Source organism: Mus caroli, chromosome 6 (assembly GCF_900094665.2).
Source record: "Mus caroli chromosome 6, CAROLI_EIJ_v1.1, whole genome shotgun sequence".
NCBI lineage: Eukaryota > Metazoa > Chordata > Mammalia > Rodentia > Muridae > Mus > Mus caroli.
Window position 1 is genome coordinate 4,736,375 of NC_034575.1, and position 23,269 is coordinate 4,759,643.

Consider the following 23,269-nt stretch of genomic DNA (forward strand, 5'->3'; position numbering starts at 1 on the left):
ACAAATTGGGAACAAACATTTAAACATAAATTTCCTATTCACTTGGAAACTTAAAAGTACTCATGTTCACAGTCTTGGGTATAGAATTACAATATATGGTTACAATTATAAATTTGTAGAAAATAAGAATAATGAAAACACTACAAGTCCAAAGTCATGGGATATGCCTAATGCTACATGTAAGGCACATATCAAAAAGTGAGATATAACAGCAGCAGCCAAAGATTGGTATTTAAGTGTCTAGCACTAGCTTATGGCTTTATAGGTATCATCATAGTTAGTAGCCAACAATCTGTAGATGAATACTGTTCTGCTCTTTCTTCTTTAACTAAGGAAGAGATTGACCCAGAAAAGGACTGAGTTAAGTGAGAGCATGGGCCTAGATTCCAAGCAGTGCTTCTTGCTTTGGCATTGGAACAGAAATACAGACAAAGCTCATCCTCTTTCCTAGAAACTTCTTTTTGCCTTACAAAGACAAAGATGGCCTCATGACTCCTGAGCCATACTGAAAACACAAGGCCTTCTTTAGTGGTGCCCCAAAAGGGAAGAAGGAGAACTGTTATTACCAGATTCTGTATGAAGTTCAGATTCCCCAAGTTGTCTCCTCTCACACTGGAGAGCAGAATGGGTCTTTACTGCCCTATAGGAAATCTACAAAGCATTCTCTCATACCTTCTTAGCAAGCGTATTTCAATATGTTACAGCATGGTGGAAGGTTCAGGTCTAGCCTTCCCAATGTGATTTTGGCTGGTGTGAATGGAAGAGAGGCCACATTTTTTTTTTCTCTGTAGTTTTCAACAAAGTGGAGTCTTGATTGTCTATGGACTTTTTGTTTCACTAGGCTGATCTTTTCCTGGTTCTTTGGCAAGGCAGAACAGGCTTTTGTTATGGCCATTTGAATTTGCCTTTTAAGCTACAATTTGCCAACCTGTTCTGATTAGCTTCTAGGAAATATACACAAATGAACAAAAAGCCAAGGGATTTAGCCACTGGGTTTCCCCCAGTATTCCTAACTGGCCTGTCATCTTTCTACCTGTCTATTTTCTTATATGAAATTTCCAGGATTTCCCCATTTCTCTTAGTTGAAACAGCAAGGGAAGTCATTTCTATTCCCTCTCCCAGAAGCAGAATCACCTGTCCTGTGTTAAGAAATCTGATAGCAGATGCATACATTCAGAGCAGAGGAACATGCTGGTAGAGCATAGGTTATAATGATAGGCGTGGGAAAATGGTATGGGATCCACACCAAGTTCACAAGTCATAAAAGAAATTAGATTACAATTCTCCTAGGTCCATGGGTATGAGGAGAATACATGAGGAAGGTCTCAAATATTAAGTTCCATTTTCTTAATGAAATAGGAAGGGAATCAATCAGGGCAAAAGAAGCTCAGGAAAGGCTGGTGATTTACAGAAAGGTGGGAATATCTTGCTTTGAAGGACACACCAGTGGTTGGAGAGGAACAGTAGAACTGTTGTCATACTGAAGCCACACAAATTTAGGAGAAAACAAGTCAGTTTGGGTGATTATTTCCTTCCATATCTGTGTACAGATTAGAGAGAGAGAGATGTTAATTCACTCAATAATTGTTGTCAGATTAGATGTTAGAAGAGGAAAGATGTAAGGGCAAAGACAGTGTGCATCAGGTGTGATCCAGGTGTGCATCAAGTGTGAGTAAGATGCTGGACTGCAAAGTCAGTCTTATTGCATGGAACAGCTTCAAAAGACACAATTTACATTGGATTTTTGCCACTTGATGACCCTTATAGATTTTAAAAGGTGGACTGTAAACATTTGGAATAATTGGAAGGGAAGACTCAACTGGGGTGACAATTTGCTAATTAGGAACTGTTCAGGACAGGAAATGACAGTTATGGAGTAGACATTTGAAATTGAGGTTAGGAGTTAAAACAGGTATTGGAAATTAAAACTTTTAGGGTATGATGTGGGAGTATATAGCTGAAGTTGAATGGATGAAATTGCAGTGAAAAGCTTGATTCTTATATCAACCCTTCCATTGAAAATAATTTTAAATTATAAATAATGAAAATATTTCACACATGCACTTATGTTTTTGAATATTTTTATAATGTGCCTAGAAATTAGGGTCTCAAATATACTTGGCAAAATCTTTACCTCTGAACATTGTCACAAGCCTTATCAAAACACAATTTTAAATGCATCCACGGACTAGCAACAAAGTCAAGTCAAAATGAATTAAGTCAGTGCTCTAGGGAGATGATCAAGTCACTGATGGTCTGTTGCCCTGAGTACTCCCACCAGATCTAGGTGGTTTGGAGTTCCAGTTTTCGTAACCACCAAAGAGACACCGATCATAAAGCTCAGAACTAGGCCAAAGAAGGTAGTCTGAAATAACATCCCAGTGCGGGCGTTGGCTCAGTCAATAGAGGACCTGAATTCAGTCTCCAGAACTCCCGTTTTAAAAAGAATTCTGGGCTTGGTGACACAATTTGTTATTCTAAACAATGGGAGGTCAAAATAGGTAGATCCCTGGGATTCCCTGGCTAGCCAGCTAGGCTGGCTCCTGGGTAGTAAGGGACCCTGTCTTTAAATAGGTGGATGACACCTGAGGAATGACATCTGAGGTTGTCCTCTGTCTGTCACATGCATATTCACACAGGTACACATTTGTATATGCACACACACAAGGACACACACACACACGCGCGCGCGCACGTACATGGGGTAAAGGGGAGAAAATGGAGAAGCCATCTCTGTAACAGTCAAAAGAATACACTAAGCAAAAAATTGTCCCCCACAGTAACCAACAAGAAAAACTCGAAAACTGTCACTGGGAAAAACAGGAGAAACACTTCCCTGGGAGTCTCTAAGTTCAAGCCAGCACTTACGTGTGTTTTGTTTCCTAAACCTCACTCTCTGGGTGGTCTGAAAAAATGTCCAGCTGAGAATGCAGTTTAGAGTGGCCTTCCCTCTGTAGTACCCATTGGCATCTGGCAGGAACAAATGCAAATCCTCTTTAAATGAACCCTCCAGCATAAGCTTCAAAGAGTTCCCATAGAAATATGAGCCCATAGTTAAGGAGCCAGAAACACTGTGAGTGACACCAAACAGAAATGACGGTGTCTGAATGTCACTCATCAGCTTCAGTAAGATGTGAGAAGAGCAGACAGCACAAAATTTATACATCCTTTATAAGAATTGCAGAAACCACTGGATCATTATGGGATGGTGAGATATATTATAAAGACAGTGAAGAAAAATATATGTTACAATTCCTAAAAAATGTAATCTAAAAGGTCAATATTTTGAAAATGCATTTCTCTCTATATAAGCACTGCCTCACCATAGGGCTATGCCCCAGCTCCTATAATCAATATTTAATAAAATAAGATCACAGCATTTTTTTTTTATGTTAGAAAGTCAGAAATGGCAAAGGTCCCGAGACTGGTCAAATAGATTAAGCTACAGCTCTATAAAAAGAATCCATTCAGCAATGAAATGTGATATACGGATATGCATGTACTGATGTGAGAAGACAGGTCTCCCAGGGAAGGTGAATCAATTGTAGAGCAATGCACCAGCCCATCTGACATCTCCTCTGTGCAGGAAGACAGATTCATGTAAGGCTGGAACTGTTTAATAGGCACTCCGAAAAGTTAATGATATTGAACTCAGAGTGTGGTCTATATGTTTTTATTCTTTATTTCTTCTATTTTTATACCATGGATATGTGCTCCTCATATACCAGAAAACAAATTGGAGGAAAAAAATAACTAAGAATAAGAAAAGCTAGAATAACTATAACTATAAAATATATGGACACAACTTTTACTAAACATTAGTATATTACTTGAAGAATATCACTGTCTTTAAGCAGATTAAAAAATAAGACTTAACAGTAAGTGGAGTGTGTGTGTGTGTTTATGATTACCAGTGTGTAATAAGTTTCTGGCTAAAAAGACTTAAGTTTAATAAAGTTAAATTATTTTCAACGTAATTTAATAATTCTAAGATAAACTCCAGTTGATTTTTTTAATTGATAAAATGTTTCTAAAGTCTATCTGGAAATAATAAATGAGACTATTAATAATATATTTTTGAAAATTAAGGAATTACAAGGTTAGATTTGTTCTAACAGATATTAAGATACATGACCAAGCAGTAAGCATTTTCCATTGTAACTCAAGGAGGAAGCTCTTCAGCATCAAAGAAAACTTCACATCTCGTTGTATTTCTTAAATTTCCTTATGGTTTTTGAGATCATACTATAACATGTCTCCCTCTGCTTACCTTGTTACACACTCTCCCATATACCCCTTCTGCTCTTTTTTTCAAATTCATGGCTTCTTTGTTCATTAGATGTATGTATGTATGTATGTATATTCCTCAATATAGCCTGTTCAGTCTGTATGATGCTACTTATATGTATGTTTTCAGGGCTCACCATTGGGTATGGAATAAACAGTTAGCGTGTTCTTCCCTAGGAAAGCTCTTTGCCCCACTCCTTGGTTGCCTATACTTCTTTGCATAGGGCTGAGACTTCCTGGGCTTTCCCTTTTTTTTCCCTTCCACTTTTGCATGTCTATTGTTATTGTCTTTGTTTAGCTCATGTTTTTGTTGGGGATACTTAAGCTTCTAACATTAGTAGAAGACACACTCTCACTCCCTGGTCCCCTGGCTTTTGCAGTCTTTCTGCTCTCTCTCCCACAATGTTTCCCCAGCTTTAGGTGTGGGAATTGTTTTGGAGATGCATCCACTGGGACTGGTCTCCACAACTCTGTGTTTTGCATTGGTTTTGGATTTCTGTGAGAATCTCTGTCTGTTGCAAAGAGAAGTTTCCTTGCTTAATGGTGAGAACTACACTGACCTGGGCGTAAAGACAAATGTTTAGACTATAGTAAAGAAAGTAAGCTACTTTAGTAAAGTGGTGGTTGTAGGCTTTCCTTAATGATCACGAGCTTTGGGTGGTTAGTTGGCCATGTTTCTAGTACCAGGTATGAGTTCCCTCTGGTGTAGGGGCCTTAAGTCCAATTAGTGAGCTGCTGGTTACTACCAAGATATCTGTGCCACTACTATACCCTGATGGTTACCGTGGCCATGCTATTGTAGATCGTGGATTCCAGAGCTGATAGGATCGTTGTACTTTAGAAGCATGTGGTGAAATTAATACAGTGAAAAATTTGATGAATCATTTTCTACATGACATTGTAATGATGGTCATTTAAAGGCAAGTGTCCTTTTACCTTAAGTATTCCAAAATAAGTTCAGCATAAGTTAAAGAAATGTAAAGGAAGAAAGCAGTATAAACAGGAAGGAGTTCAAGAAATATGTACTAGATTTAGAATGGTGCGGCTTACTAATGACTCTTGACTGCTAACCCTTTGCTTCTTTCTGCCTCCATTATGTATTGATTTCCCTCTAACACCTGGGCTACTCCTTCCCTAGTACCTCTGCAGGATCAGCCTCTGCGGAAGACCCGTATGTTTGAGTTCCTCAGACCTTAGTCCTTCCTGACATTGTCTCCTGATGTATCCTCATACCTATGAGAGCTCCAATTACTACCAGTTACTAGCCTGGTCTACAAAATGAGTTCCAGGACAGCCAGGGCTACACAGAAAAACCTTGTCTCAAAAAAACAAAACAAAACAAAACAACAACAACCAAACAAAAACAAAACACTAACAAAACCCCAAAGGATACTTTCAGTAATTCCTTTCTCTTAGCAACACAAACTATCTTCTTGAATTAAAAAGTATTGCATATATATTTAGGCTGTGTGGTATGTTTTGATATACATATTAGCCATGAGATCATTATAATTAAGCAAATCAACTTAGCCACATAGATACTTATTTTGTGCATATGTGTCAAAAGTAACTAGGATCTACTCTTGTAGCAAATATCTCATGTGCAGTGCAATATCATCTAGGAAGCCCCTCATTCTAGGTCATTGGATGCTAACAATGTTGGGTGTGTATTCTCATAAGTATGTAGGTATGAACTGGAGTGGGTAAAAGTAGGTGTACATAAAGTATCATCACAGAGGCTATATGATAAGAGGAGATAATATTAATAAAATAAATAGAGGACATTGATAAAAACAGGAGGGATGTGGATAAGTTGAACTAAAGAAAGAAAAAAAAAGAAAAAGAAAATCCATAATACTTGGGTTAGCTTGACTGTTGAACGTAAAGGAAATGTGGGGGTCACTGCAATGTGTTGAAAGGTTTCCTGTAGACTTTAGGAATCTGTGCACTTACGGTACCTGTGTCGTCAGAGTCCCCAGCAGGCCTTTCCAGGTTCACTTTATACCAATTCCCCCTCTCTAGGATCTGATCTGAATTTACACTCTCCAAAGGCCTTCATGCTTCCTATGTCTGCCTCTTAGCAGGGCCTTTGCTCTTATGTGTCTCACATCCTGTTACGGTCTTCCCTAACTACCCAACTCCTTTTTATCATTCAGAGTCTGGACACTTCTTTCTCAAGTAGCTTCCTCTGAATTTCCTGGTTAAGTCTAATTTAACTTTTAATTATTCTATTAAAAGTGTCATATACTGTGTACCTTCCTATGTGTGAGCCATCTCCCAGCTGCTCAGATCCATTTATGTGGCTTTGTAGCTAGTGATTGACCTCTATCCACTCTTCTTTTAAGCTTAGTATTCTTAGTGTTTGGCTTGTAGGCCCTATAAACACAAACACACATACACACACACACACAAAGAGAAAGAGAGAGAGAGAGAGAGAGAGAGAGAGAGAGAGAGAGAGACTTTAGCGAATGAGTAACAGCAACAGCATTGTAATACATAACTGAGGTAGATTTTGTTAGACTAGACTATCATTACTTTTTCTCTACTGAATAAGAAGAAAGAGAAAAACACTATATATAAAGAACTCAAGAAGGTGGACTCCATAAAATCAAATAACCCCATTAAAAAATGGGGCTCAGAACTGAACAAAGAATTCTCACCCGAGGAATACCGAATGGCAGAGAAGCACCTGAAAAAATGTTCAACATCCTTAATCATCAGGGAAATGCAAATCAAAACAACCTTGAGATTCCACCTCACACCAGTCAGAATGGCTAAGATCAAAAATTCAGGTGACAGCAGATGCTAGCGAGGATGTGGAGAAAGAGGAACGCTCTTCCATTGTTGGTGGGATTGCAAGCTTGTACAACCACTCTGGAAATCAGTCTGGCGGTTCCTCAGAAAATTGGACATAGTACTACCAGAGGATCCAGCAATATCTCTCCTGGGCATATATCCAGAAGATGTCCCAACCGGTAAGAAGGACATATGCTCCACTATGTTAATAGCAGCCTTATTTATAATAGCCAGAAGCTGGAAAGAACCCAGATGCCCCTCAACAGAGGAATGGATACAGAAAATGTGGTACATTTACACAATGGAGTAATACTAAGCTATTAAAAAGAATGAATTTATGAAATTCCTAGGCAAATGGATGGACCTGGAGGGCATCATCCTGAGTGAGGTAACCCAATCACAAAGGAACTCGCACAATATGTACTCACTGATAAGTGGATATTAGCCCAAAACTTAGGATACCCAAGATATAAGATACCTGCTTGTGGACGTTGTACATCGTGGTGCGCACTAGGCTCCGCACCACGATGTACAACGTCCACAAGCAGACCAGTACCCCGGAGCTCTTGTCTCTAGCTGCATATGTATCAAAAGATGGCCTAATAGGCCATCACTTGAAAGAGAGGCCCATTGGACTTGCAAGCTTTATATGCCCCAATACAGGGGAACGCCAGGGCCAAAAAGGGGGAGTGGGTGGGTATGGGAGTGGGGGGGGGCGGCGTATGGGGGACTTTTGGTATAGCATTGGAAATGTAAATGAGCTAAATACCTAATAAAAATGGAAAAAAAAAAAAAAGAAAGAGAAAAACACAAGCAACTATCTTGGAGAAGTAAAGACAAGAATTGTCAGAGTTCCTAAGCCGGTGGTAGTCATTTATACATGTACTTAGAGTCCCAGCATTTGGAAGTCTGAAACAGTAGAATTACTACCTGCATTTCAGGCCAGTCTTTGCTACATAGTAAGTTTAAGATCAGGGCTCTTAGAAAAAGACCCCGTCACAAAACAAAGAGAAAAGTAAACCAAAACAAACAAAACCCTATAAGAATAGTAAAAATATTGAAATATTGACAATTGTTGATAGGAACTGACAAAAACAAAATGAGAATCCCCAGGAACAAAAAAGTGAATGTGACAAATTCTTATAAAATTTAGAGCCACCAGTCAGCCAATCAAGCTGACCTAGTCACTAAGGAAATGAATTGGTAACATGGGATGGAGGACACATAGAGGCAGCAAGCAGTGTTTCCTCTGTTGCTGTTTTTTTTTTTTTTTTTTTTTTTTTTTTTTTTTTTTTTTTTTTTTTTTTTTTTTTTTTTTTTTAGACTGGGTTCTTTACTGAACCTAGAAATTGCCAGTGGCCAGAATGCCTGGTCAGCGAGACCCCAGGGTCGGACTGTTTGCCTTCCACACTCCTATCCCCCAGTGACAGCCAGGAGCTGCGGTGGAACCTTCACATGGATGCCGGAGGTCTGAATCCAGATCCTCACGCCTATGCGCCAAGCACTTTATCCACTGAGTCATTTCTTCTGTCCTGGCAGTTATTGCCTTATGTAGTTAGCAGCCCAGAAGTGCTCTTTATCAGGATTCCAAACAGTGGCCAGCAGCCACAGGTGCCCGCACGCTTTCTTACTACATCACTCAGAGAAGTAGAGTTTCTTTCCTGAAAGTGATCGGAAAGTATTTCTTCTCAGCCTTATCTAATCAACCTAGTACCAACTTGGGTCAAATCTCCTGGCAGACTACTAATCAGCTAGCCTGTAGGAACATGTGCTGCTGTGCTGTCATCTCCAACTGCTAATTAACTAGTGTGGGCCACGGAGGTTCAGTCTTTGGGTCTGATTTCATAATTTCCTGATTCCCAGACCTAACCCTCCATTCTCCTTCTGTCTTAACCATGGGCTTTCTGGGTAATCTCGAATCAGCCACCTAACAATTTTTCCTCTGTCCTCTCTGGAAATAGGTCTTTGTGTAGACTCCCCCTTTTTACCAACCATTATTTTGAAGTAAAAATAGATAAAGTCTCCCTGGTTCTACAATCTGTGCTAGCATGCTGCGTGATGAGGGACTGTTGCATCCTAAGCCTCCTTTTGAAGACAGAAACAGATCTTTCAGGTGATCAGCTGAAGTCATGCAACAGTGTTCCAGGAACTCTAGCAAGGCAGTGCTCAACTTGTACCTAAACTGGTCCTAACCAGACTAGAGAAGCCAGCAAAGAGGCAGGAAATGGCTTCTGTTGATTTCAGCAGCAGCTTAACTCAATGTGCCAGGCAGCTGTGTCTCTCATTGGCCACAGCTGCTGCGAGCAGCAGGATGAGGGTTGACCTATATCTGTCCTCTGTAGGTCAACCCCCGAATTTGTTTGTAGAAGCTTCAGTCTTCTAGAACGCCAAGTTTCGCTTAGTACCTACCACAGTACCCTGATTTTATCAGGAAGTGAGATACCCCACACCTGTGAAGAGCTGACATCTGTGGGCTTCCCCAGCTCTAACTTCTCTTGCTTTGTCTCTCACGGCCCGCCCCTCCCTCCTGTTAGCCTCTTGCTCGTTGTTTTTTGTTCGCCACCCTACTTCCATCACCCTCTGGGTGAGAGGGGCCGAGATGGTCACAGCTGTGTGCCTTCTTGCAATCACGATGACACTAGTGTTTGTCTTCACGGTTCCAAGTTCCATCTTTCAGTTGCAGCCATCATCCCAGGTGTGTGCCTGTGCCCACTTAGGCTTTTCTGGGCCACCACAGGTTTTAGGATGTGTCAGTTGCTCTTTTCAGCTGCAGCTGTAAACAGAATTGTCTGTTGGATACATGCATTCAACACCTTAGTGCCCAAGTTTCTACACAGTAATAGTTCTTCACTGTTTTTAATGGCTAAAAATTTGGAAAAGATAGACTGTAAGTCTTTCTCCTAGATTAGAAAGCCATCTATTTGATTGTTTTTATTTTCAAAGCCAACATCCAAATGTGATTAAGCCTCTTGTCCTTTGCCTCAGAGTGGGATCAATAGGAGCATGCTGTCCCAGGTCTCAGTTGGTAGACATGTTTCTTTATGCTTATGTCACAATGTGAAAGGAATCCTAGTCAGTTGCATGAAAGCATCGGGACTCTGTAGGCCTCTCCCTCTTTGTAGCACAGGTATTGTTTCCTGTGATGATTTCTTCACTGGCTCTTTATAATAACAAAGACACAGCTCGGGTGGTGGAAACTCGGGGTCCCTGTGTACACTAGCTCCGGCACAGAAATTTGAGATAGGAAAGACCTATTAAGCCATCACAGTGGTTCTCTGAGGGCACATGGTGGTTTTGCCCTCCCCAGTACGCCTGGCTACTTTTTAGTGCATTTTCCAATTGCAAATAGTACAAGAGAAAGGGATTCTGGCTCTCCCCAGGGGACAAGCGCTGCACAGTCAATAATAGACCCTCCATTACAGCGTGTGACCTGCTCTGCCACCTTAATCATCTGCATTTTGAGTTTCATTTCCATCACTCCTCCTCCGTCCCCTCGGACCACACTAAATAACTTCTCTCCATCCATGCTGTTTATGCCCTTCAAGTACTCTTGGCTGTGGCCAATGAGCCAGTCCCGGATGGTTAGCCCCTGGTGGTCATGCTGAGAGACTGTCTTCTTTCATCTGCCTCTGGAAGGCAGTCCCTTTGGCCTTATAAATCGTGCTCCTTGCTTTTCAGTGAATGTCCACCAGTTTCTCAATATTTAGTCTCATTTCTTTTTCACTCCAACCGCTCGTGAAAATCCCTTTGCTGTCTCTGTTGACAGAAGTAGTAGAATCCCAGTTTTCCGAAAGTAGGCCAGAGCTTTTGAGCCCCGGAGAGTATCATAGCTCAGGGCCTTTGAGTCCCTTACTTGCTGAGCTAATGGGAGTTCGGTGTGTGTTTAGAGACAGGAGCGCTTGATGCGTGTTTCGTCAGGCCAGCCTTTGTTTTGGTGGCACATTGATAACTCTCGTTAGTTGTTTAAATCATAGTTCGCTGCCCACATAAATGTCTGGTTGAAAAAAAAAAAAGCCTCCTCCCTGGATGCCCTCAGAAAACTGCCAACATCTTTTCTCTTACTAATCCTGTTTACGGAGGCGCAATTGGCAGGCATCAGTTTTATCTGGTACCTCCGCTAAAGGGGAGGCGTTCCTTCCCTGTGAAGCAGAACAAGCCCTTTACCTTGAAAGAGCAGGAGTGGTACAAGCACACGCAGGAGGCAAGCAGAGTGGTTTGGGAACACCAGTGTGTGTGGTATGCAGCCTGTTTCCTCTGCAGCCCTCTCTTCCACATCTAAAGCGCTGGATTTAATGCGGCCTGCTTTAATATGCTCAGTGTTGGTGTTTGAACAATAACGATAACACCAGCATGGGCTTACAAACTGTTTCCTAACTGCGTCATCCTGTTTAACAGTTGATACCAGGATGGAAGCGGGGATTATCTTTACTTACCAGGGAGGCTTAGAGAGGTTTTGTTATCAGTTTCACAAATAGCCAATAAATTCCCCTTGAGTCCTTTTGGTTCCCCTACTGAGATGTTTTCTGAGCAATTTGTGAAGAGCAACAACTAACTGCATATTGGTTGCTAATGTCCCTGAAATGCAGAAGTTGGTATGTTTTTCTGGGCTCTTCACTGGGAAAAAAATGGAGCAATCTAGATATAAGCCAAGTTTAATATGGGCTCTGGTATTTATCAATAGAATATTTTAGCTGTTATTTGATGACAGGAAGAGTATATTAAATTTATAAGACATAACCTGTTATCTCTTTCTAAACAATAATGTCATATTATTGGCCAGGACTAAAAGTGAGCATATCTCTTTAAATACCAGTTCAGACCCTAAGGCTGTCTGCCTTCTCTGCAAAGCTAGTGAGATTATATACACCTAAGATAAGAAAGCACAGAGGTGTATTTCAACAATTCCTGAAAACATGATTTAAGGAAACAAACTATCTACTTTTATGTTTGAATAATATGCCAAGCAGAAATGTAATTTTATACCCAATATGTGGTAAGAGAAGCACAATATTCTAGAGTCATGCTGCTAGCCAAAGAAGGGCATTTCAGTTATATTCACCCAGTGCTTAAACTTGAAACAAACGAATTTACACCAAAGAAGAGGACCTTACTAAATCGGTCTTATGTTTTAAGGTATAAGCATAAGCAACACTCAAATAAAAGACTCTTTGACTCCAGCATTTTGAACAAAAGTGTGGCCTGGCTGGAGCAGGCAGCTTGCATAGGTCCCCATCTCTTGTCAACACAGACACAAGTGAAGGTCATCCTGCATCAGCTTGTGGACTCCTGTGGTCTCACACTTGGCTAAGTGTGGTTGCACTCTGGTTTCACTGACTGGTACCTGTAACTTCTTAGGAGGAAACAGTGAAGCAACTGCATCCTTAAAGACGTCAGCTGTGGTTTATAATACTCATTATTTAATTGTTTAAAAAGAAAAACTCTATTGCTCTTTTCTTGTAATTATATAATGCTATATATCATATAATAATATATGATAAAGTACATGTTTATTGTGACTAAATTTAGAAAGATAATAACAAACTCCGGTAATTTTCTTGCAGAAGTAATAGATATGATAAACTTTCTAAGCTTCACCAATGCATCTAAATATTTTATGCATATGTAACATATATATATATATGCATATATATGTTCACCATTTGAAAAACAATATATTATTGAGGCTGGGTATATAACACGGTGGTAGAGTACTTGCCTACTGTGCAAAAGGTTCTGAGTTCATTTCCCACTCCTTCAAATAAATAAAGAAAAATTAAAAATATAAACCAGTGTACTTTGGAATTTCATACTACTAAGAGTCCGCTTTGTTCCCTTAAGATCGTTCACTCATTCGATGAAGGACTTAAGTTGTAGGGGTGCTAACTAAACATTTTGCAAACTTCATCTCCCTTATATGAGTCTTAAAGTTTCTAGTTCTTTTAAAGGTGTAAGATACCTCTTTACAACCAAAACTCGGATAAATTTGGAATATTCTGAACATTTTTGGGGAAAAAAAAAGGATCTAATCCATGAGTTCCAGCATAGGGACAATCTCTAGTCCAGAATGAAGGGACTCTGGAGCTTGGTGAGTGAATCAGAGAGACAGACTGAAAGGTGAAGCAAGATACTGCAGCTCATTGTGTCTCCCAACATCCCCTGACAGAGCTTGCCACCTGTGTCCCCAGCAGGAGATCTTCGTGAAAGAATTCCTTAGTGTTTTTTTAGTTAACCCTCCAGTGTTAAGACATCTAGAAGGCCCCAGGGACTCTAAACAGAGGTTTGGGGGTTCGACTGCATTGGGAAAGCTCACGGAGCACTTTATTTATTTGAACGGATGCTTCATCAAATCTAAGGCACTGTTACAGATTGTCCCATCATTTAAAGTGGAGTGAAGAAAACCATGCTGTAAATTGAACATATTGTTCATTTTAGACTTTATCCATTTTTTCAGAGATACTAAAATATGAACCAGGATCTTATAGTAAATGAACTTTGGCAATTTGCTTAACACCATTGCATAGAAAATATTCAGTCATATTCTGTGAACAGATTTTTCAGGACTCAGTACATAGTCATCTCTGGACAGAGACATTCAACTTAAAACAGGACTCTTTGACATTTTATTTATTTATTTTTAGACCGAAATAAAGGCAAAAATGCTCCCATTTTGACATTTATGTTTCTGTAGAGATTGTTTCATCATGCCTTCCATGGCTTTCTTAGAGTAGAATAAGAAAGGCATCATATGATTCCTGTTTCTTTATTTTCATGTCTTCAGAGACAGCAGATTCTGTCAGACACCCTTTTACCTCAAGAAGCTTGACTGATCCTTTTCTTTGATCTTCATGTTTTCAGTTAGCCACTTAATGTAGTTCTAAAAAATTCATCAGGCCTAGGAAATGCAGACTCATTCCAATTATGAATATTATGTCTTTTGCTAAACCAGTTTAATTATCAGATTTTACAGATGAACAAAGACTGTCAGGCCAGGCATCTGACATGTCTCTCATCATTGAGGTGGGCACTTGTTTGGCCTGGGAAAGTCTATCTACAGAAGTCTGGTTCTCCCGAAGTGTCCTTTAATCTTGCAGGGTCAAATGCGTTCTTTCTGTTTCCTGAGAAGCCTGTCTCTGGCAGGTCTTCTGAAATGGAAATCCATGCTCTTTTAAGTATTCTCCCTCCTGTTAGCTGCTACTGTCTGCTTTCCAAATGTAGAGTAGCACAGTTGGAGACATAGAAAAGTAGCTTCCCTTGGGGGAAGAAGAGAGGGAGGGAGGGAGAGAGAGAGGGAGGGAAGGAGGGAGAACCCATTATCACAAGAGTGAGTTCGATAGTACTTGGAATATAAACACAGAACACCACACATTCATATAAATTAGCTCTAGTATGTAGGAATAATCCTTTCATAAGTTCTCATCCTTTCCCTTTGAATTTTATCTAGAATTTCCTGCTTTACATGGTATCATGTATCATGCAAAATTTCGAGATATTATGCTTAGAATATCATGCTAAATTACATGATAAGAATAGAAACAAACATAAAGGTGCATATTTAAAATCTGAATTTTTGATTTTTTTTTAAATTGTACTGAGAACATACAAGAAATACAGGGATCTGTTGGCATCTGTTTCTCCAACTTCATCCTGAGTGGTGCCAGGATGCTGAGGTATCTCCAGTCTTCTCCTTCCTCCCTCAATAGCTTGCCTGCTGGGGCACAAAATGAACCTGTTAGCTAGTAAGGAAGCTGGGTATCCATCACCCAGGATGGCTTCCTGGAGAAGGGAGAGGGCTCAGGAACTGCAGGAAGGTGGATCTCACCTCCAAAAGCATTCTTTAACATCAGTCCTGGAGGTGGATGCATCCTTTCTGAGGGTGAGAAGAAGAGATAGGAAAGGGTAGGGATGCTAGGCAAGGTCCAGCCTCTAAAACCTCACTGTAGCCCAGGCTGACCTTAACCTCATGGTCCCCCTGCCTCAGTCTTCTGTGTGCTGGGATTGCAATGCCATGCCTGACTCCTAATTGCATATTTGAAACAGTTCCACTGGGCAGGAGACATTCTCATTTTTCAAATAACCAAAGTACTCCCCATCAAGTCATTGATTGGTTGTTTGGTTTTTTTTTTCATTGATTGTTTTGGTATTTTTTTCCCTCTCCCTGAGTAAATCTTCAGCTCACAATCACAGGAAACCCATAAATAAAAATACACTTAAATGTCTAAAACCATCCCACATGTCTGAGGGACTATAAACTATAATTTATAATAATATCAACTATAATTATCAACTATATTTACATTTATAACTTGTTTATTTCTTTAAATTTTTCATTTTTTGAGAATTTCATAGAGAAATATATCAATAGCAATTCTATCTTTTCTTCTCTCATTCCAACCCTCCCTCAAATTCATGACCTCTTCTTTATTGTTGTTACATATCCTTACACACACACACACACACATGTGTCTTACATTTATACATATATAGAACTTATTAAATCTATTTAGCATTGATTACATTTACATGTGTGTATGGCTGATCACTTGGGATTGGACAACCCATCAGGCGACTGGGCCCTGAAGAAAACTGGTTCTCCCTCTCTCAGAAGCCACTGTAATTACCTGTATCTCTTCATCTAGGAGTGGGGCCTTGTGACATTTCCCCTGTCCACATTGGCATGTCAATTGGCAATGTCATTATGCTGGTCTTATTTAGGCAACCATGCTGTTGGGAATTCATGGGTGCAGCTTCACTACCAAATCTAGAAGATAGTATCTCCTGGCAGGCACCTTTGGTCCTCTGGATCTTTCTTCTCTCTCTCCCCAGTTTTCCCTTAACCTTAGGAATAGAGATTATGTTGTCCATGTACCAATTGGGGTGTATACACTTTATCATTTATTCTTTGCTTCTGGTCAGTTGTGGATCACTGTAATGGCTTCTTCCATCAGCTGCCACAAGCTCCTATGATGAGGGGTGGGATCTATACTTATCTCTGCATATAAAGTGTTTAGAGTATGGTTAGAAATTATACTAGTTTAAGGAAGTAGCAGTGAGGCCACTAATCTTGAAATGCGATAATAATGATAGGAACTGTTTTTATTTTTGCTGTGACAAAACACATGACCAAATCCACTACAGGGACAGATACGGTGGCACACAAATTCAACCTCAGCACTCAGGAGCCAGGGGCAGGTGAATCTCTGTAAATTCTAGCACAACCTGTTCTACATAGTGACTTACAGTCCAGCCAGGGCTACACAGCGAGATAGTGTCAAAAGAAAAGAAAGGAAAAGGAAGGCAGCTAAAGACAGGAAGCATTCGTTTCTTTTGGCTCACAATTTAAGGATGCAGTCCATTATGGCCCAGAAGGAATGGAGGCAGGAGCATGGTGAGCTGGTCACATGACACCCTCTGTCAGGAAATAGAAAGGGGTAACACTAGTGCTTAGTCTATTTTTGCATTTGTAGTCAAGCACTAGAACAGAGACGCCTTTTTGACGGATTTTCTTACCTCGAGTCACCCAATCTAGAAATTATGTCACGTGTTTGCCCGGAGGTTTGTCTCTTAAGCAGTCTTGTAAAGTGACATCGGTATTAACCATACTTACCTTAACCCATAATCTTGAGTTAAAATGTGGGTCTAAACATTTCTTTTTCTTTTAAAACTAAACCTGTATGATTAAAACATACTTAACAGGTGTGTGTGTCCTCAGATGAATGATGATATTTTCATGAAAACATTTTTAGATAATGTTTTAAAAAAACAATTGTAAGGGATATATCTAAATCAAAATTGTTTATAAAGTCTTAACCTTAACATTTTCCTTTTATCCCAACTTTGTTGTTGTTGTTGTTACAAACCTAAGTCAGACGAAGAAAAACTGAATTATACCATGGCTTAATTTCTTGCTTTTGTTATTCATTAAGTATGGAGAATGAAATGAGCTATATAATTATGATGTGTCAAAGATTCCTTTGGACTCCGCCTTTAGTAATTGAAGGCTATTTTAAAAGAAGTCTGTATAGTAGGTGCCTGATAGTTTCTTGGATCAGCAACCATTCTCTACTGCTGAGTTCTTCAGCAGGGACAGCATACTTTCCCAAACAACCAACACCCGCTGACCATTCACGACAGTCTAGGCACTGCGCTAAGGACTTTAGAAGTCTTGCTTTACTTTTGATATTCTAAAAAACCTTGACGAGCTAGTTATGATTATTTCAATTCTTGCGCAAGGTACTGTGTATCGTGATGTCTTCTGTGTGCCTTCTGAATAGAGGGATTTAGGCAAAAGTTAAAGGAAGTCTGGCAGTTACATATGATCATTTTAGCTTAATAAGAAAGTACATAGGAGCCAATTTCATTTGCAATGTGGGCAAAGTTCAAGTTTGCTGCCAACTGTGGGCTCCATGCCATTTAATAAACTTTCCTTATAATTGTATTCATAATACATTATTATCCTATTTATACATTTCAAGACATTTGCAGGAAACACTGTGTGTGTGTGGGCAGTGTGTAAAGCATTCTAACAATATATGTAAGGACACGTTCATTTTATAAAAATGTAGAACAAAAGTCCCCAGATATTCTAGTACCCACAAGAAACCGCTGGTAATGTTCTGGTCGACATCTTGCCCAATGCTTTTCATTCGTGCATATGCAAATAGATACTTAAAAGACACTTAATAGTTGGTTTTGTTTTCTGGGTTTTGATTCATTTGGTAAAATATTATAAACATTTGCATAAGTCATTAAAATTTCTACCACACAAATCTAGCCACAATGAAGAAATCCATTGTTTTGTTATGCTCTAATTGATTGGACTGAATTCTTATTTTGGATATTTAACTGGGTGGAGAAAATGTTGGCTAGAAATGTCTAAACCTTACTCATGCTATAGGCCTCAAATCTCTGTTGATTAAAGTGTGTGCTCAATAAAAACCTTGGACTATGTCTGTGTTGGTTTGAATTTTAATCTGAAATTACAATGCTTAAGGCAGTTAGTCTCATAGGAATTCAGCTCATTTTTCTGTTTTGAGCCTGGCCTAGATCACTACTTAAGGTACTTGTATCTAGAAACTGTTTTTGTATTTAATGATGAGGGAAGAAGATTCCACAGGCTTGCCCAATTCGGTATTATAGGGACCAGGTGTGGCAGCACAGGCTTAGAAGATAAACGGTCCTTATTACCAATACCAGACAAAGGACTTTGACCTTTGACCTTGGCCTTGACTTTACTTCCCTCTTCTCTATTCTCAGTTTCTGTATTGCAGGAGGTGTTTGCTTGTTTTATTTTTTTATATTGGTGTGTGTGTGTGTGTGTGTGTGAGAGAGAGAGAGAGAGAGAGAGAGAGAATGAGAGAGAGAGAGAGAGATAATAGACACCTGGTACATGCAGGTGCTAAACATTTGCTATTTCTTTCCATTATCCTGTCTCTCTTAAATCTATAACATTTCTGTGAAATCATTCTGTAATGAACTACCTTCAGACACCAGTATCTATTGTGCTAAATACATGTGAAGGTTATGAACTATGTCCATTTTTAACTGCTTCTTCAAGGAGAGACCTAATCCATGTGACTAGAGTCTGCTTTTATAATTTTTCAAATATTTAGACCCTCCAAAATTGTGGGATACCAAGTTAGATAAATATATTACAAATGATGTGGCTGGTGGTAGACATGGTAAGAGATTCCACTGGATCTCAGACGTTGTAGTGTGTGGCCACTGGACCCTAGTAAGAATTTGGTTTTTAACGGATGCCTTGGTCCTGTTAACTCCAATAGCCCACCATGACAGTGATGACTGCTGTTCTGTGCTGTGCTTCTTTCTTTCTGTGTGCATGCCCTCTTATCCATGTGTTATTTATGTATGTCCAAGGGGGAAAGGCACATGCCCCTGTACCCTGTAAGGATCACTTCCTTGCATCTTGCTACATAGTTTAAGAGGAAGAAAACCACTGGTTTAGGTCAGGGAGAACTCTTTGCTATGCTGAAGTCATTTTCCTCTGTTCTAACTGTTACCTCAGCCAAAGTTGTAGGTCTGTTTCCCCATCTGAATATGGAGGACAGTATTCATGGTCTAATTTGTGATAACAACATCATAGATTTGAAAGTGCTTAAAGAGTCCCCTGAGGTTCCTAGAAGATCCAGGAGACTGAAGGGGGAAGTTATGGAGAGCTGACACTTCTCTGTACGTTTGAATAGTTTCAGTTTCCATCTGTGGCTAAGTACTGAGCATATATCTGTGTGGTATTTATGGAAACATTAAATGCATGGCCATACTATGAATAGCTCTGACTGAGAAGTGTTGAAAGAAGTCACACCTCCCTTTGAAAATTAACAAAAGGACTAATCCTTTCAAGGGGTTAGGCAACTTATACCTGGCTCAGTGTCCCTGTGCACTCTGCCTTTCTTCCAAGTTCCCCCGTAAAAGTTTTCTAAGAACAAGTGTAGTAAGGTTGGTCTAAGAGGAAGAAAAGTAGGCAGCTCAAACCTCTTTGTTCAGTAATAACTTCAAGGGCCTTGTGTATTCTTGTAGTATTAAGTGACACTTCTGTAAATACTTGCTTGAGTAATGGTGCTGTGGCAAAACTAAAGTTTATTTAGGACACTGCTCCACCCAAGGTGAGTAATTAGAGATGGTATGTGTGTAAACTCAGTCACCCTGACTCCCCCACTCAACCCTGGCTCTAGGGAAGCAGTACCAGGAAGCAAAATGGGGGGTGGAGCACACAGGACAGCTGAGGCTAGGAAGAAATAGGAAGGGCCAGTGCTGAGGATGCTGGGAGGACATCTATAAGTGGGAATGCATTCTGACCCCCTCCAGCATAGTTAATAGACATTGGAAAGGCATGAGATTTATTAAGAAAAGAATTATTTCCCCCTCCATAGTTTATTAACAACCGTCTTGTTTTAAATGCAGCCAGGGAGGCTGAGTTTACCATGAGATCAGATTTCCTCACTTCCCACACCTGGGGAATAACAGCTAATATTGACTAAACACTCATTCATACCTGTTGGTCGAGACAAGCTACAATAGAAGAAAACCAGGAAAGATCAGTGGCTCTATCATCCCAGAAAGTGACAGAGCTACAGTGGTCCCACACCGAGGCAAATCACTCTTTCTGAGGGAAGAAAAAAAAATGGTTCTCACAGACATGATCTACTCTAAGCATCACTACTGCTGGGGTGCTAAAGATTTTGTTTCAGGCTCTCAGGAATGGTTGAGGTCAGTGATAGCCCTGGATTTCATTTATATTAAGTTTACTAATCTGGCATGTAAGCAATGTGGAAGCAGAACACCCTTTAAAAATAGTGGTGTCATTATCATATTACAAATAATAGCTGTTAGTGAGTCCATTCCACTTACTGTTCCCAGTGAAATTCTACGTAATTAAGATACATCGGTCCTTCTGGGGCTGAAGAGATTGCTCATCACTGAAGAGCACTGGCTGCTCATGTAGAGCACCCCTGTTCGATTCCTAGTACCTCTATGGTGCCGTACACCTGTTTGTAATTCCTGTCCCAGGAGAACAGATACCCACTTCTGACTTCAGAGAGCACAAGGCATACATGTAATACAGGCATACCTGCAAGCAAAATACCCATACCCATAAAATAAAATATAATGAGGTATTTCTACCACTGATTCCTATTTTGAATACCACTGTACTTTATTTGAAACCAAATGATTAGATACCAATTACGGGAAATGCCAGACCCCTTAGATTATTTTGTAGTAAGCCAGGTAGAACTTTGGAGACTTTCTTTTGGCAGTTTTCATGACTCAATGGCATATATCAGTGCTGATCTGCAACTGGCTGTAAAAGTAATGCTATTCAGGTCGGGTCCTTGAAAAACGTTTATTTCCAAACTAGTGTTTCCGGGATTTGCCTGATCATACCGATCTCTGAGGGAGCTTGCTAAAACTTGTGGCATTGCCTCTTTAAAATCCGATCAGCTGTGACTACCCACATGAGACCCTGACCTGATTGAGCCTGTTGACATTCCCTTGTGCAGCAGAAGGAAAGCTCACAAGGCAGAAAACACTCACCAACAGCTCCTCGGTGGTAGTATGGTTTCCTTTGCTGGCTGTCTTTTTATAAGATTCCCTTCCTTCTGGAGATAATCTTTCAGCCATACTCCTATAAGTAACCTCAATTAGATTTATTGGTTCACTGATCTAGAGTTGTGTGGAGTCATTTCTTTGGTTTGTGCTTGGTACCTTATGAGAGAGGGGGAGAACAGAGGCTCACATTTCCCCCAGTAAAAGTCAACACAGAGCCTGTTCCACATCATATGACACTGCCAACCACCTCACCCTTTTAAAAATCTTCATTAAACAGTGGCCTTTTGATGTAAAAGCAGAAACCTACTGTTATGGTTTGAATCTGACCTGTCACCAAGGGCTCACGTGCTAAGGGTTTGGCTAACCAATAGCTTTTAGGGAAATGACTGGATCCTGATGACTCTAAGCTAAGGAATGGAGTAATTCCTTGAGGAATCACAATATGATGGCACTTTAAGAGGCAGTAAAGGAGATCATGTGGTGCTTAACAAAGAAAGTCTCTGAGGTATACAGGCATGCAGAGAAGGTATCTTGCCCCCTGGCCATCCTTGTTTCTCTTTGCTTCCTGGTTGTAGTGAGCCAATCAGCTCTGCTCTCTCATGCCTCGCTTACCATGATGTGCTGCTGGCTTCTGGCCAAAGCAATAGACCCTGTTGCGTTTAGACTGAAATGTCTGAAATATGAGCCTGTAGAAGTAACTTTTATTTGTCTGACATAATTGTACCCTCAGACGCTTACTGCGGAGTAAGCTCTCCTTTTCTTGTTCTTTCTGAACTCTGGCTGGCTGGTTTAACTCAAGCTGTTCTGGCTCAAACTCCTCTCCAAGCTCACTGATTAAAACTGGCTTCTCTTAGCTTCTGACTGGATTGTTCTGTGTGGCCTCAAATTAACTCTACCAATCTGCTCTAATCCTCTGGCTCCTTCTCCTTCTCTGGCTCATTCGGTCTTTACCTGTGTCTAGCTTGTTCTCTCTTCAAGCTGTCTCTATAAAACTGACCCTGTATAAACTGCCTCTAAACTCCCAAAACTGAACTGCGGTGAACTCCACTGCACTGCACTGCCTCTCAACTCACTGACTCAACCAAACTAGAACTCAGAGATTTGCTGCCTCTGCCTCCCGAGTGCTGGGATTAAAGGTGGTGTACCACCAAGCCTGGACCTATGTTTCTCTTTACTTGAAACTTGCTCTATACCAGGATGCCCTTGAAGTCAGAGATCTGCTTGCCTCTGTCTCCTGGGATTAAAAGTGTGTCTGTATTCCAGCTGGGCCACACAGACCTAGAAGGTCCATAGACATGATCTCTTGACAGAGCAGCTCGATCACACAGAAAGTGCAGGAAAGTTGTAGAAATAACTATAAGGAACTGAGAAACTATCAACAACAAGGAAAACTACCTTCAGTTATTACTGGGCACCTGCTGTATTTTTGTCACCGTGTAAACGTTAAGTGATCGGTTAATGAATAGGAAGAACAAGGTCTCTGCACCTGGGGACATACAAATACAAGTTTATAACTTGTAATGAGAACTGTGCTTGAAACAAAGTGACTTAATGATAAACTATTAGTGACAAATAAGGTCTCAGAAAGGACATTTTAGATATCTGCCTTTTGACACTTGAAAAATGTGAGGGAAGCCCTCAGGACTTGAGTGTGCCAAGGATACACCTGTGTAAGGGCTCTGCAGAATCCTTTCAGAGGAAGTGAAAGGAAGCCATGATGGCTGGAACCCACAGGGGAGGGATAAGTGCAGCAGGATCAGGCAGAGAGGGAGGTACAACAAGAAACAGGTCAGGCTTTTTTGAGCTACTGTGGAGGAATTTTAATCCAGCAACATGGGTGCTCGGATCACATCCAAAGACCTTCCAGGCCTGTATGATCTGGTTAGAATGCAAACAAGATCTTAGTACACACCTTTAATCCATCTGGCTGGAATCCTGTAGAACACACTTTTAATCCCAATCTAACTGAGAGGTAGACAAAGTGACATATCAGAGAAACATTTGACAGAATGAGTCAAAGATAGGCTACACCCAACTCTCAGGATAAAAGCTATTTAAGAACAGTGCAAAGAGAGTGAAGGCAGTCCAGTTCAGGCAGCTGGGAGTCAGTGCAGTGAAGGCA

The 23,269-nt window shown here is 40.3% G+C and overlaps 1 long non-coding RNA gene across 1 annotated transcript; it reads right to left on the minus strand.

The window, feature by feature from the left end:
• Positions 1 to 13,684: 13,684 nt before the first annotated feature.
• Positions 13,685 to 21,654, minus strand: LOC110295937. Its single transcript, XR_002378142.1, has 5 exons — positions 21,067 to 21,654; positions 16,417 to 16,491; positions 14,903 to 14,950; positions 14,684 to 14,791; positions 13,685 to 14,225 (listed from the first exon to the last, which is right to left on the minus strand). It is a non-coding gene; the product is annotated as an uncharacterized LOC110295937 (long non-coding RNA).
• Between the last annotated feature and the right edge of the window lie 1,615 nt (positions 21,655 to 23,269).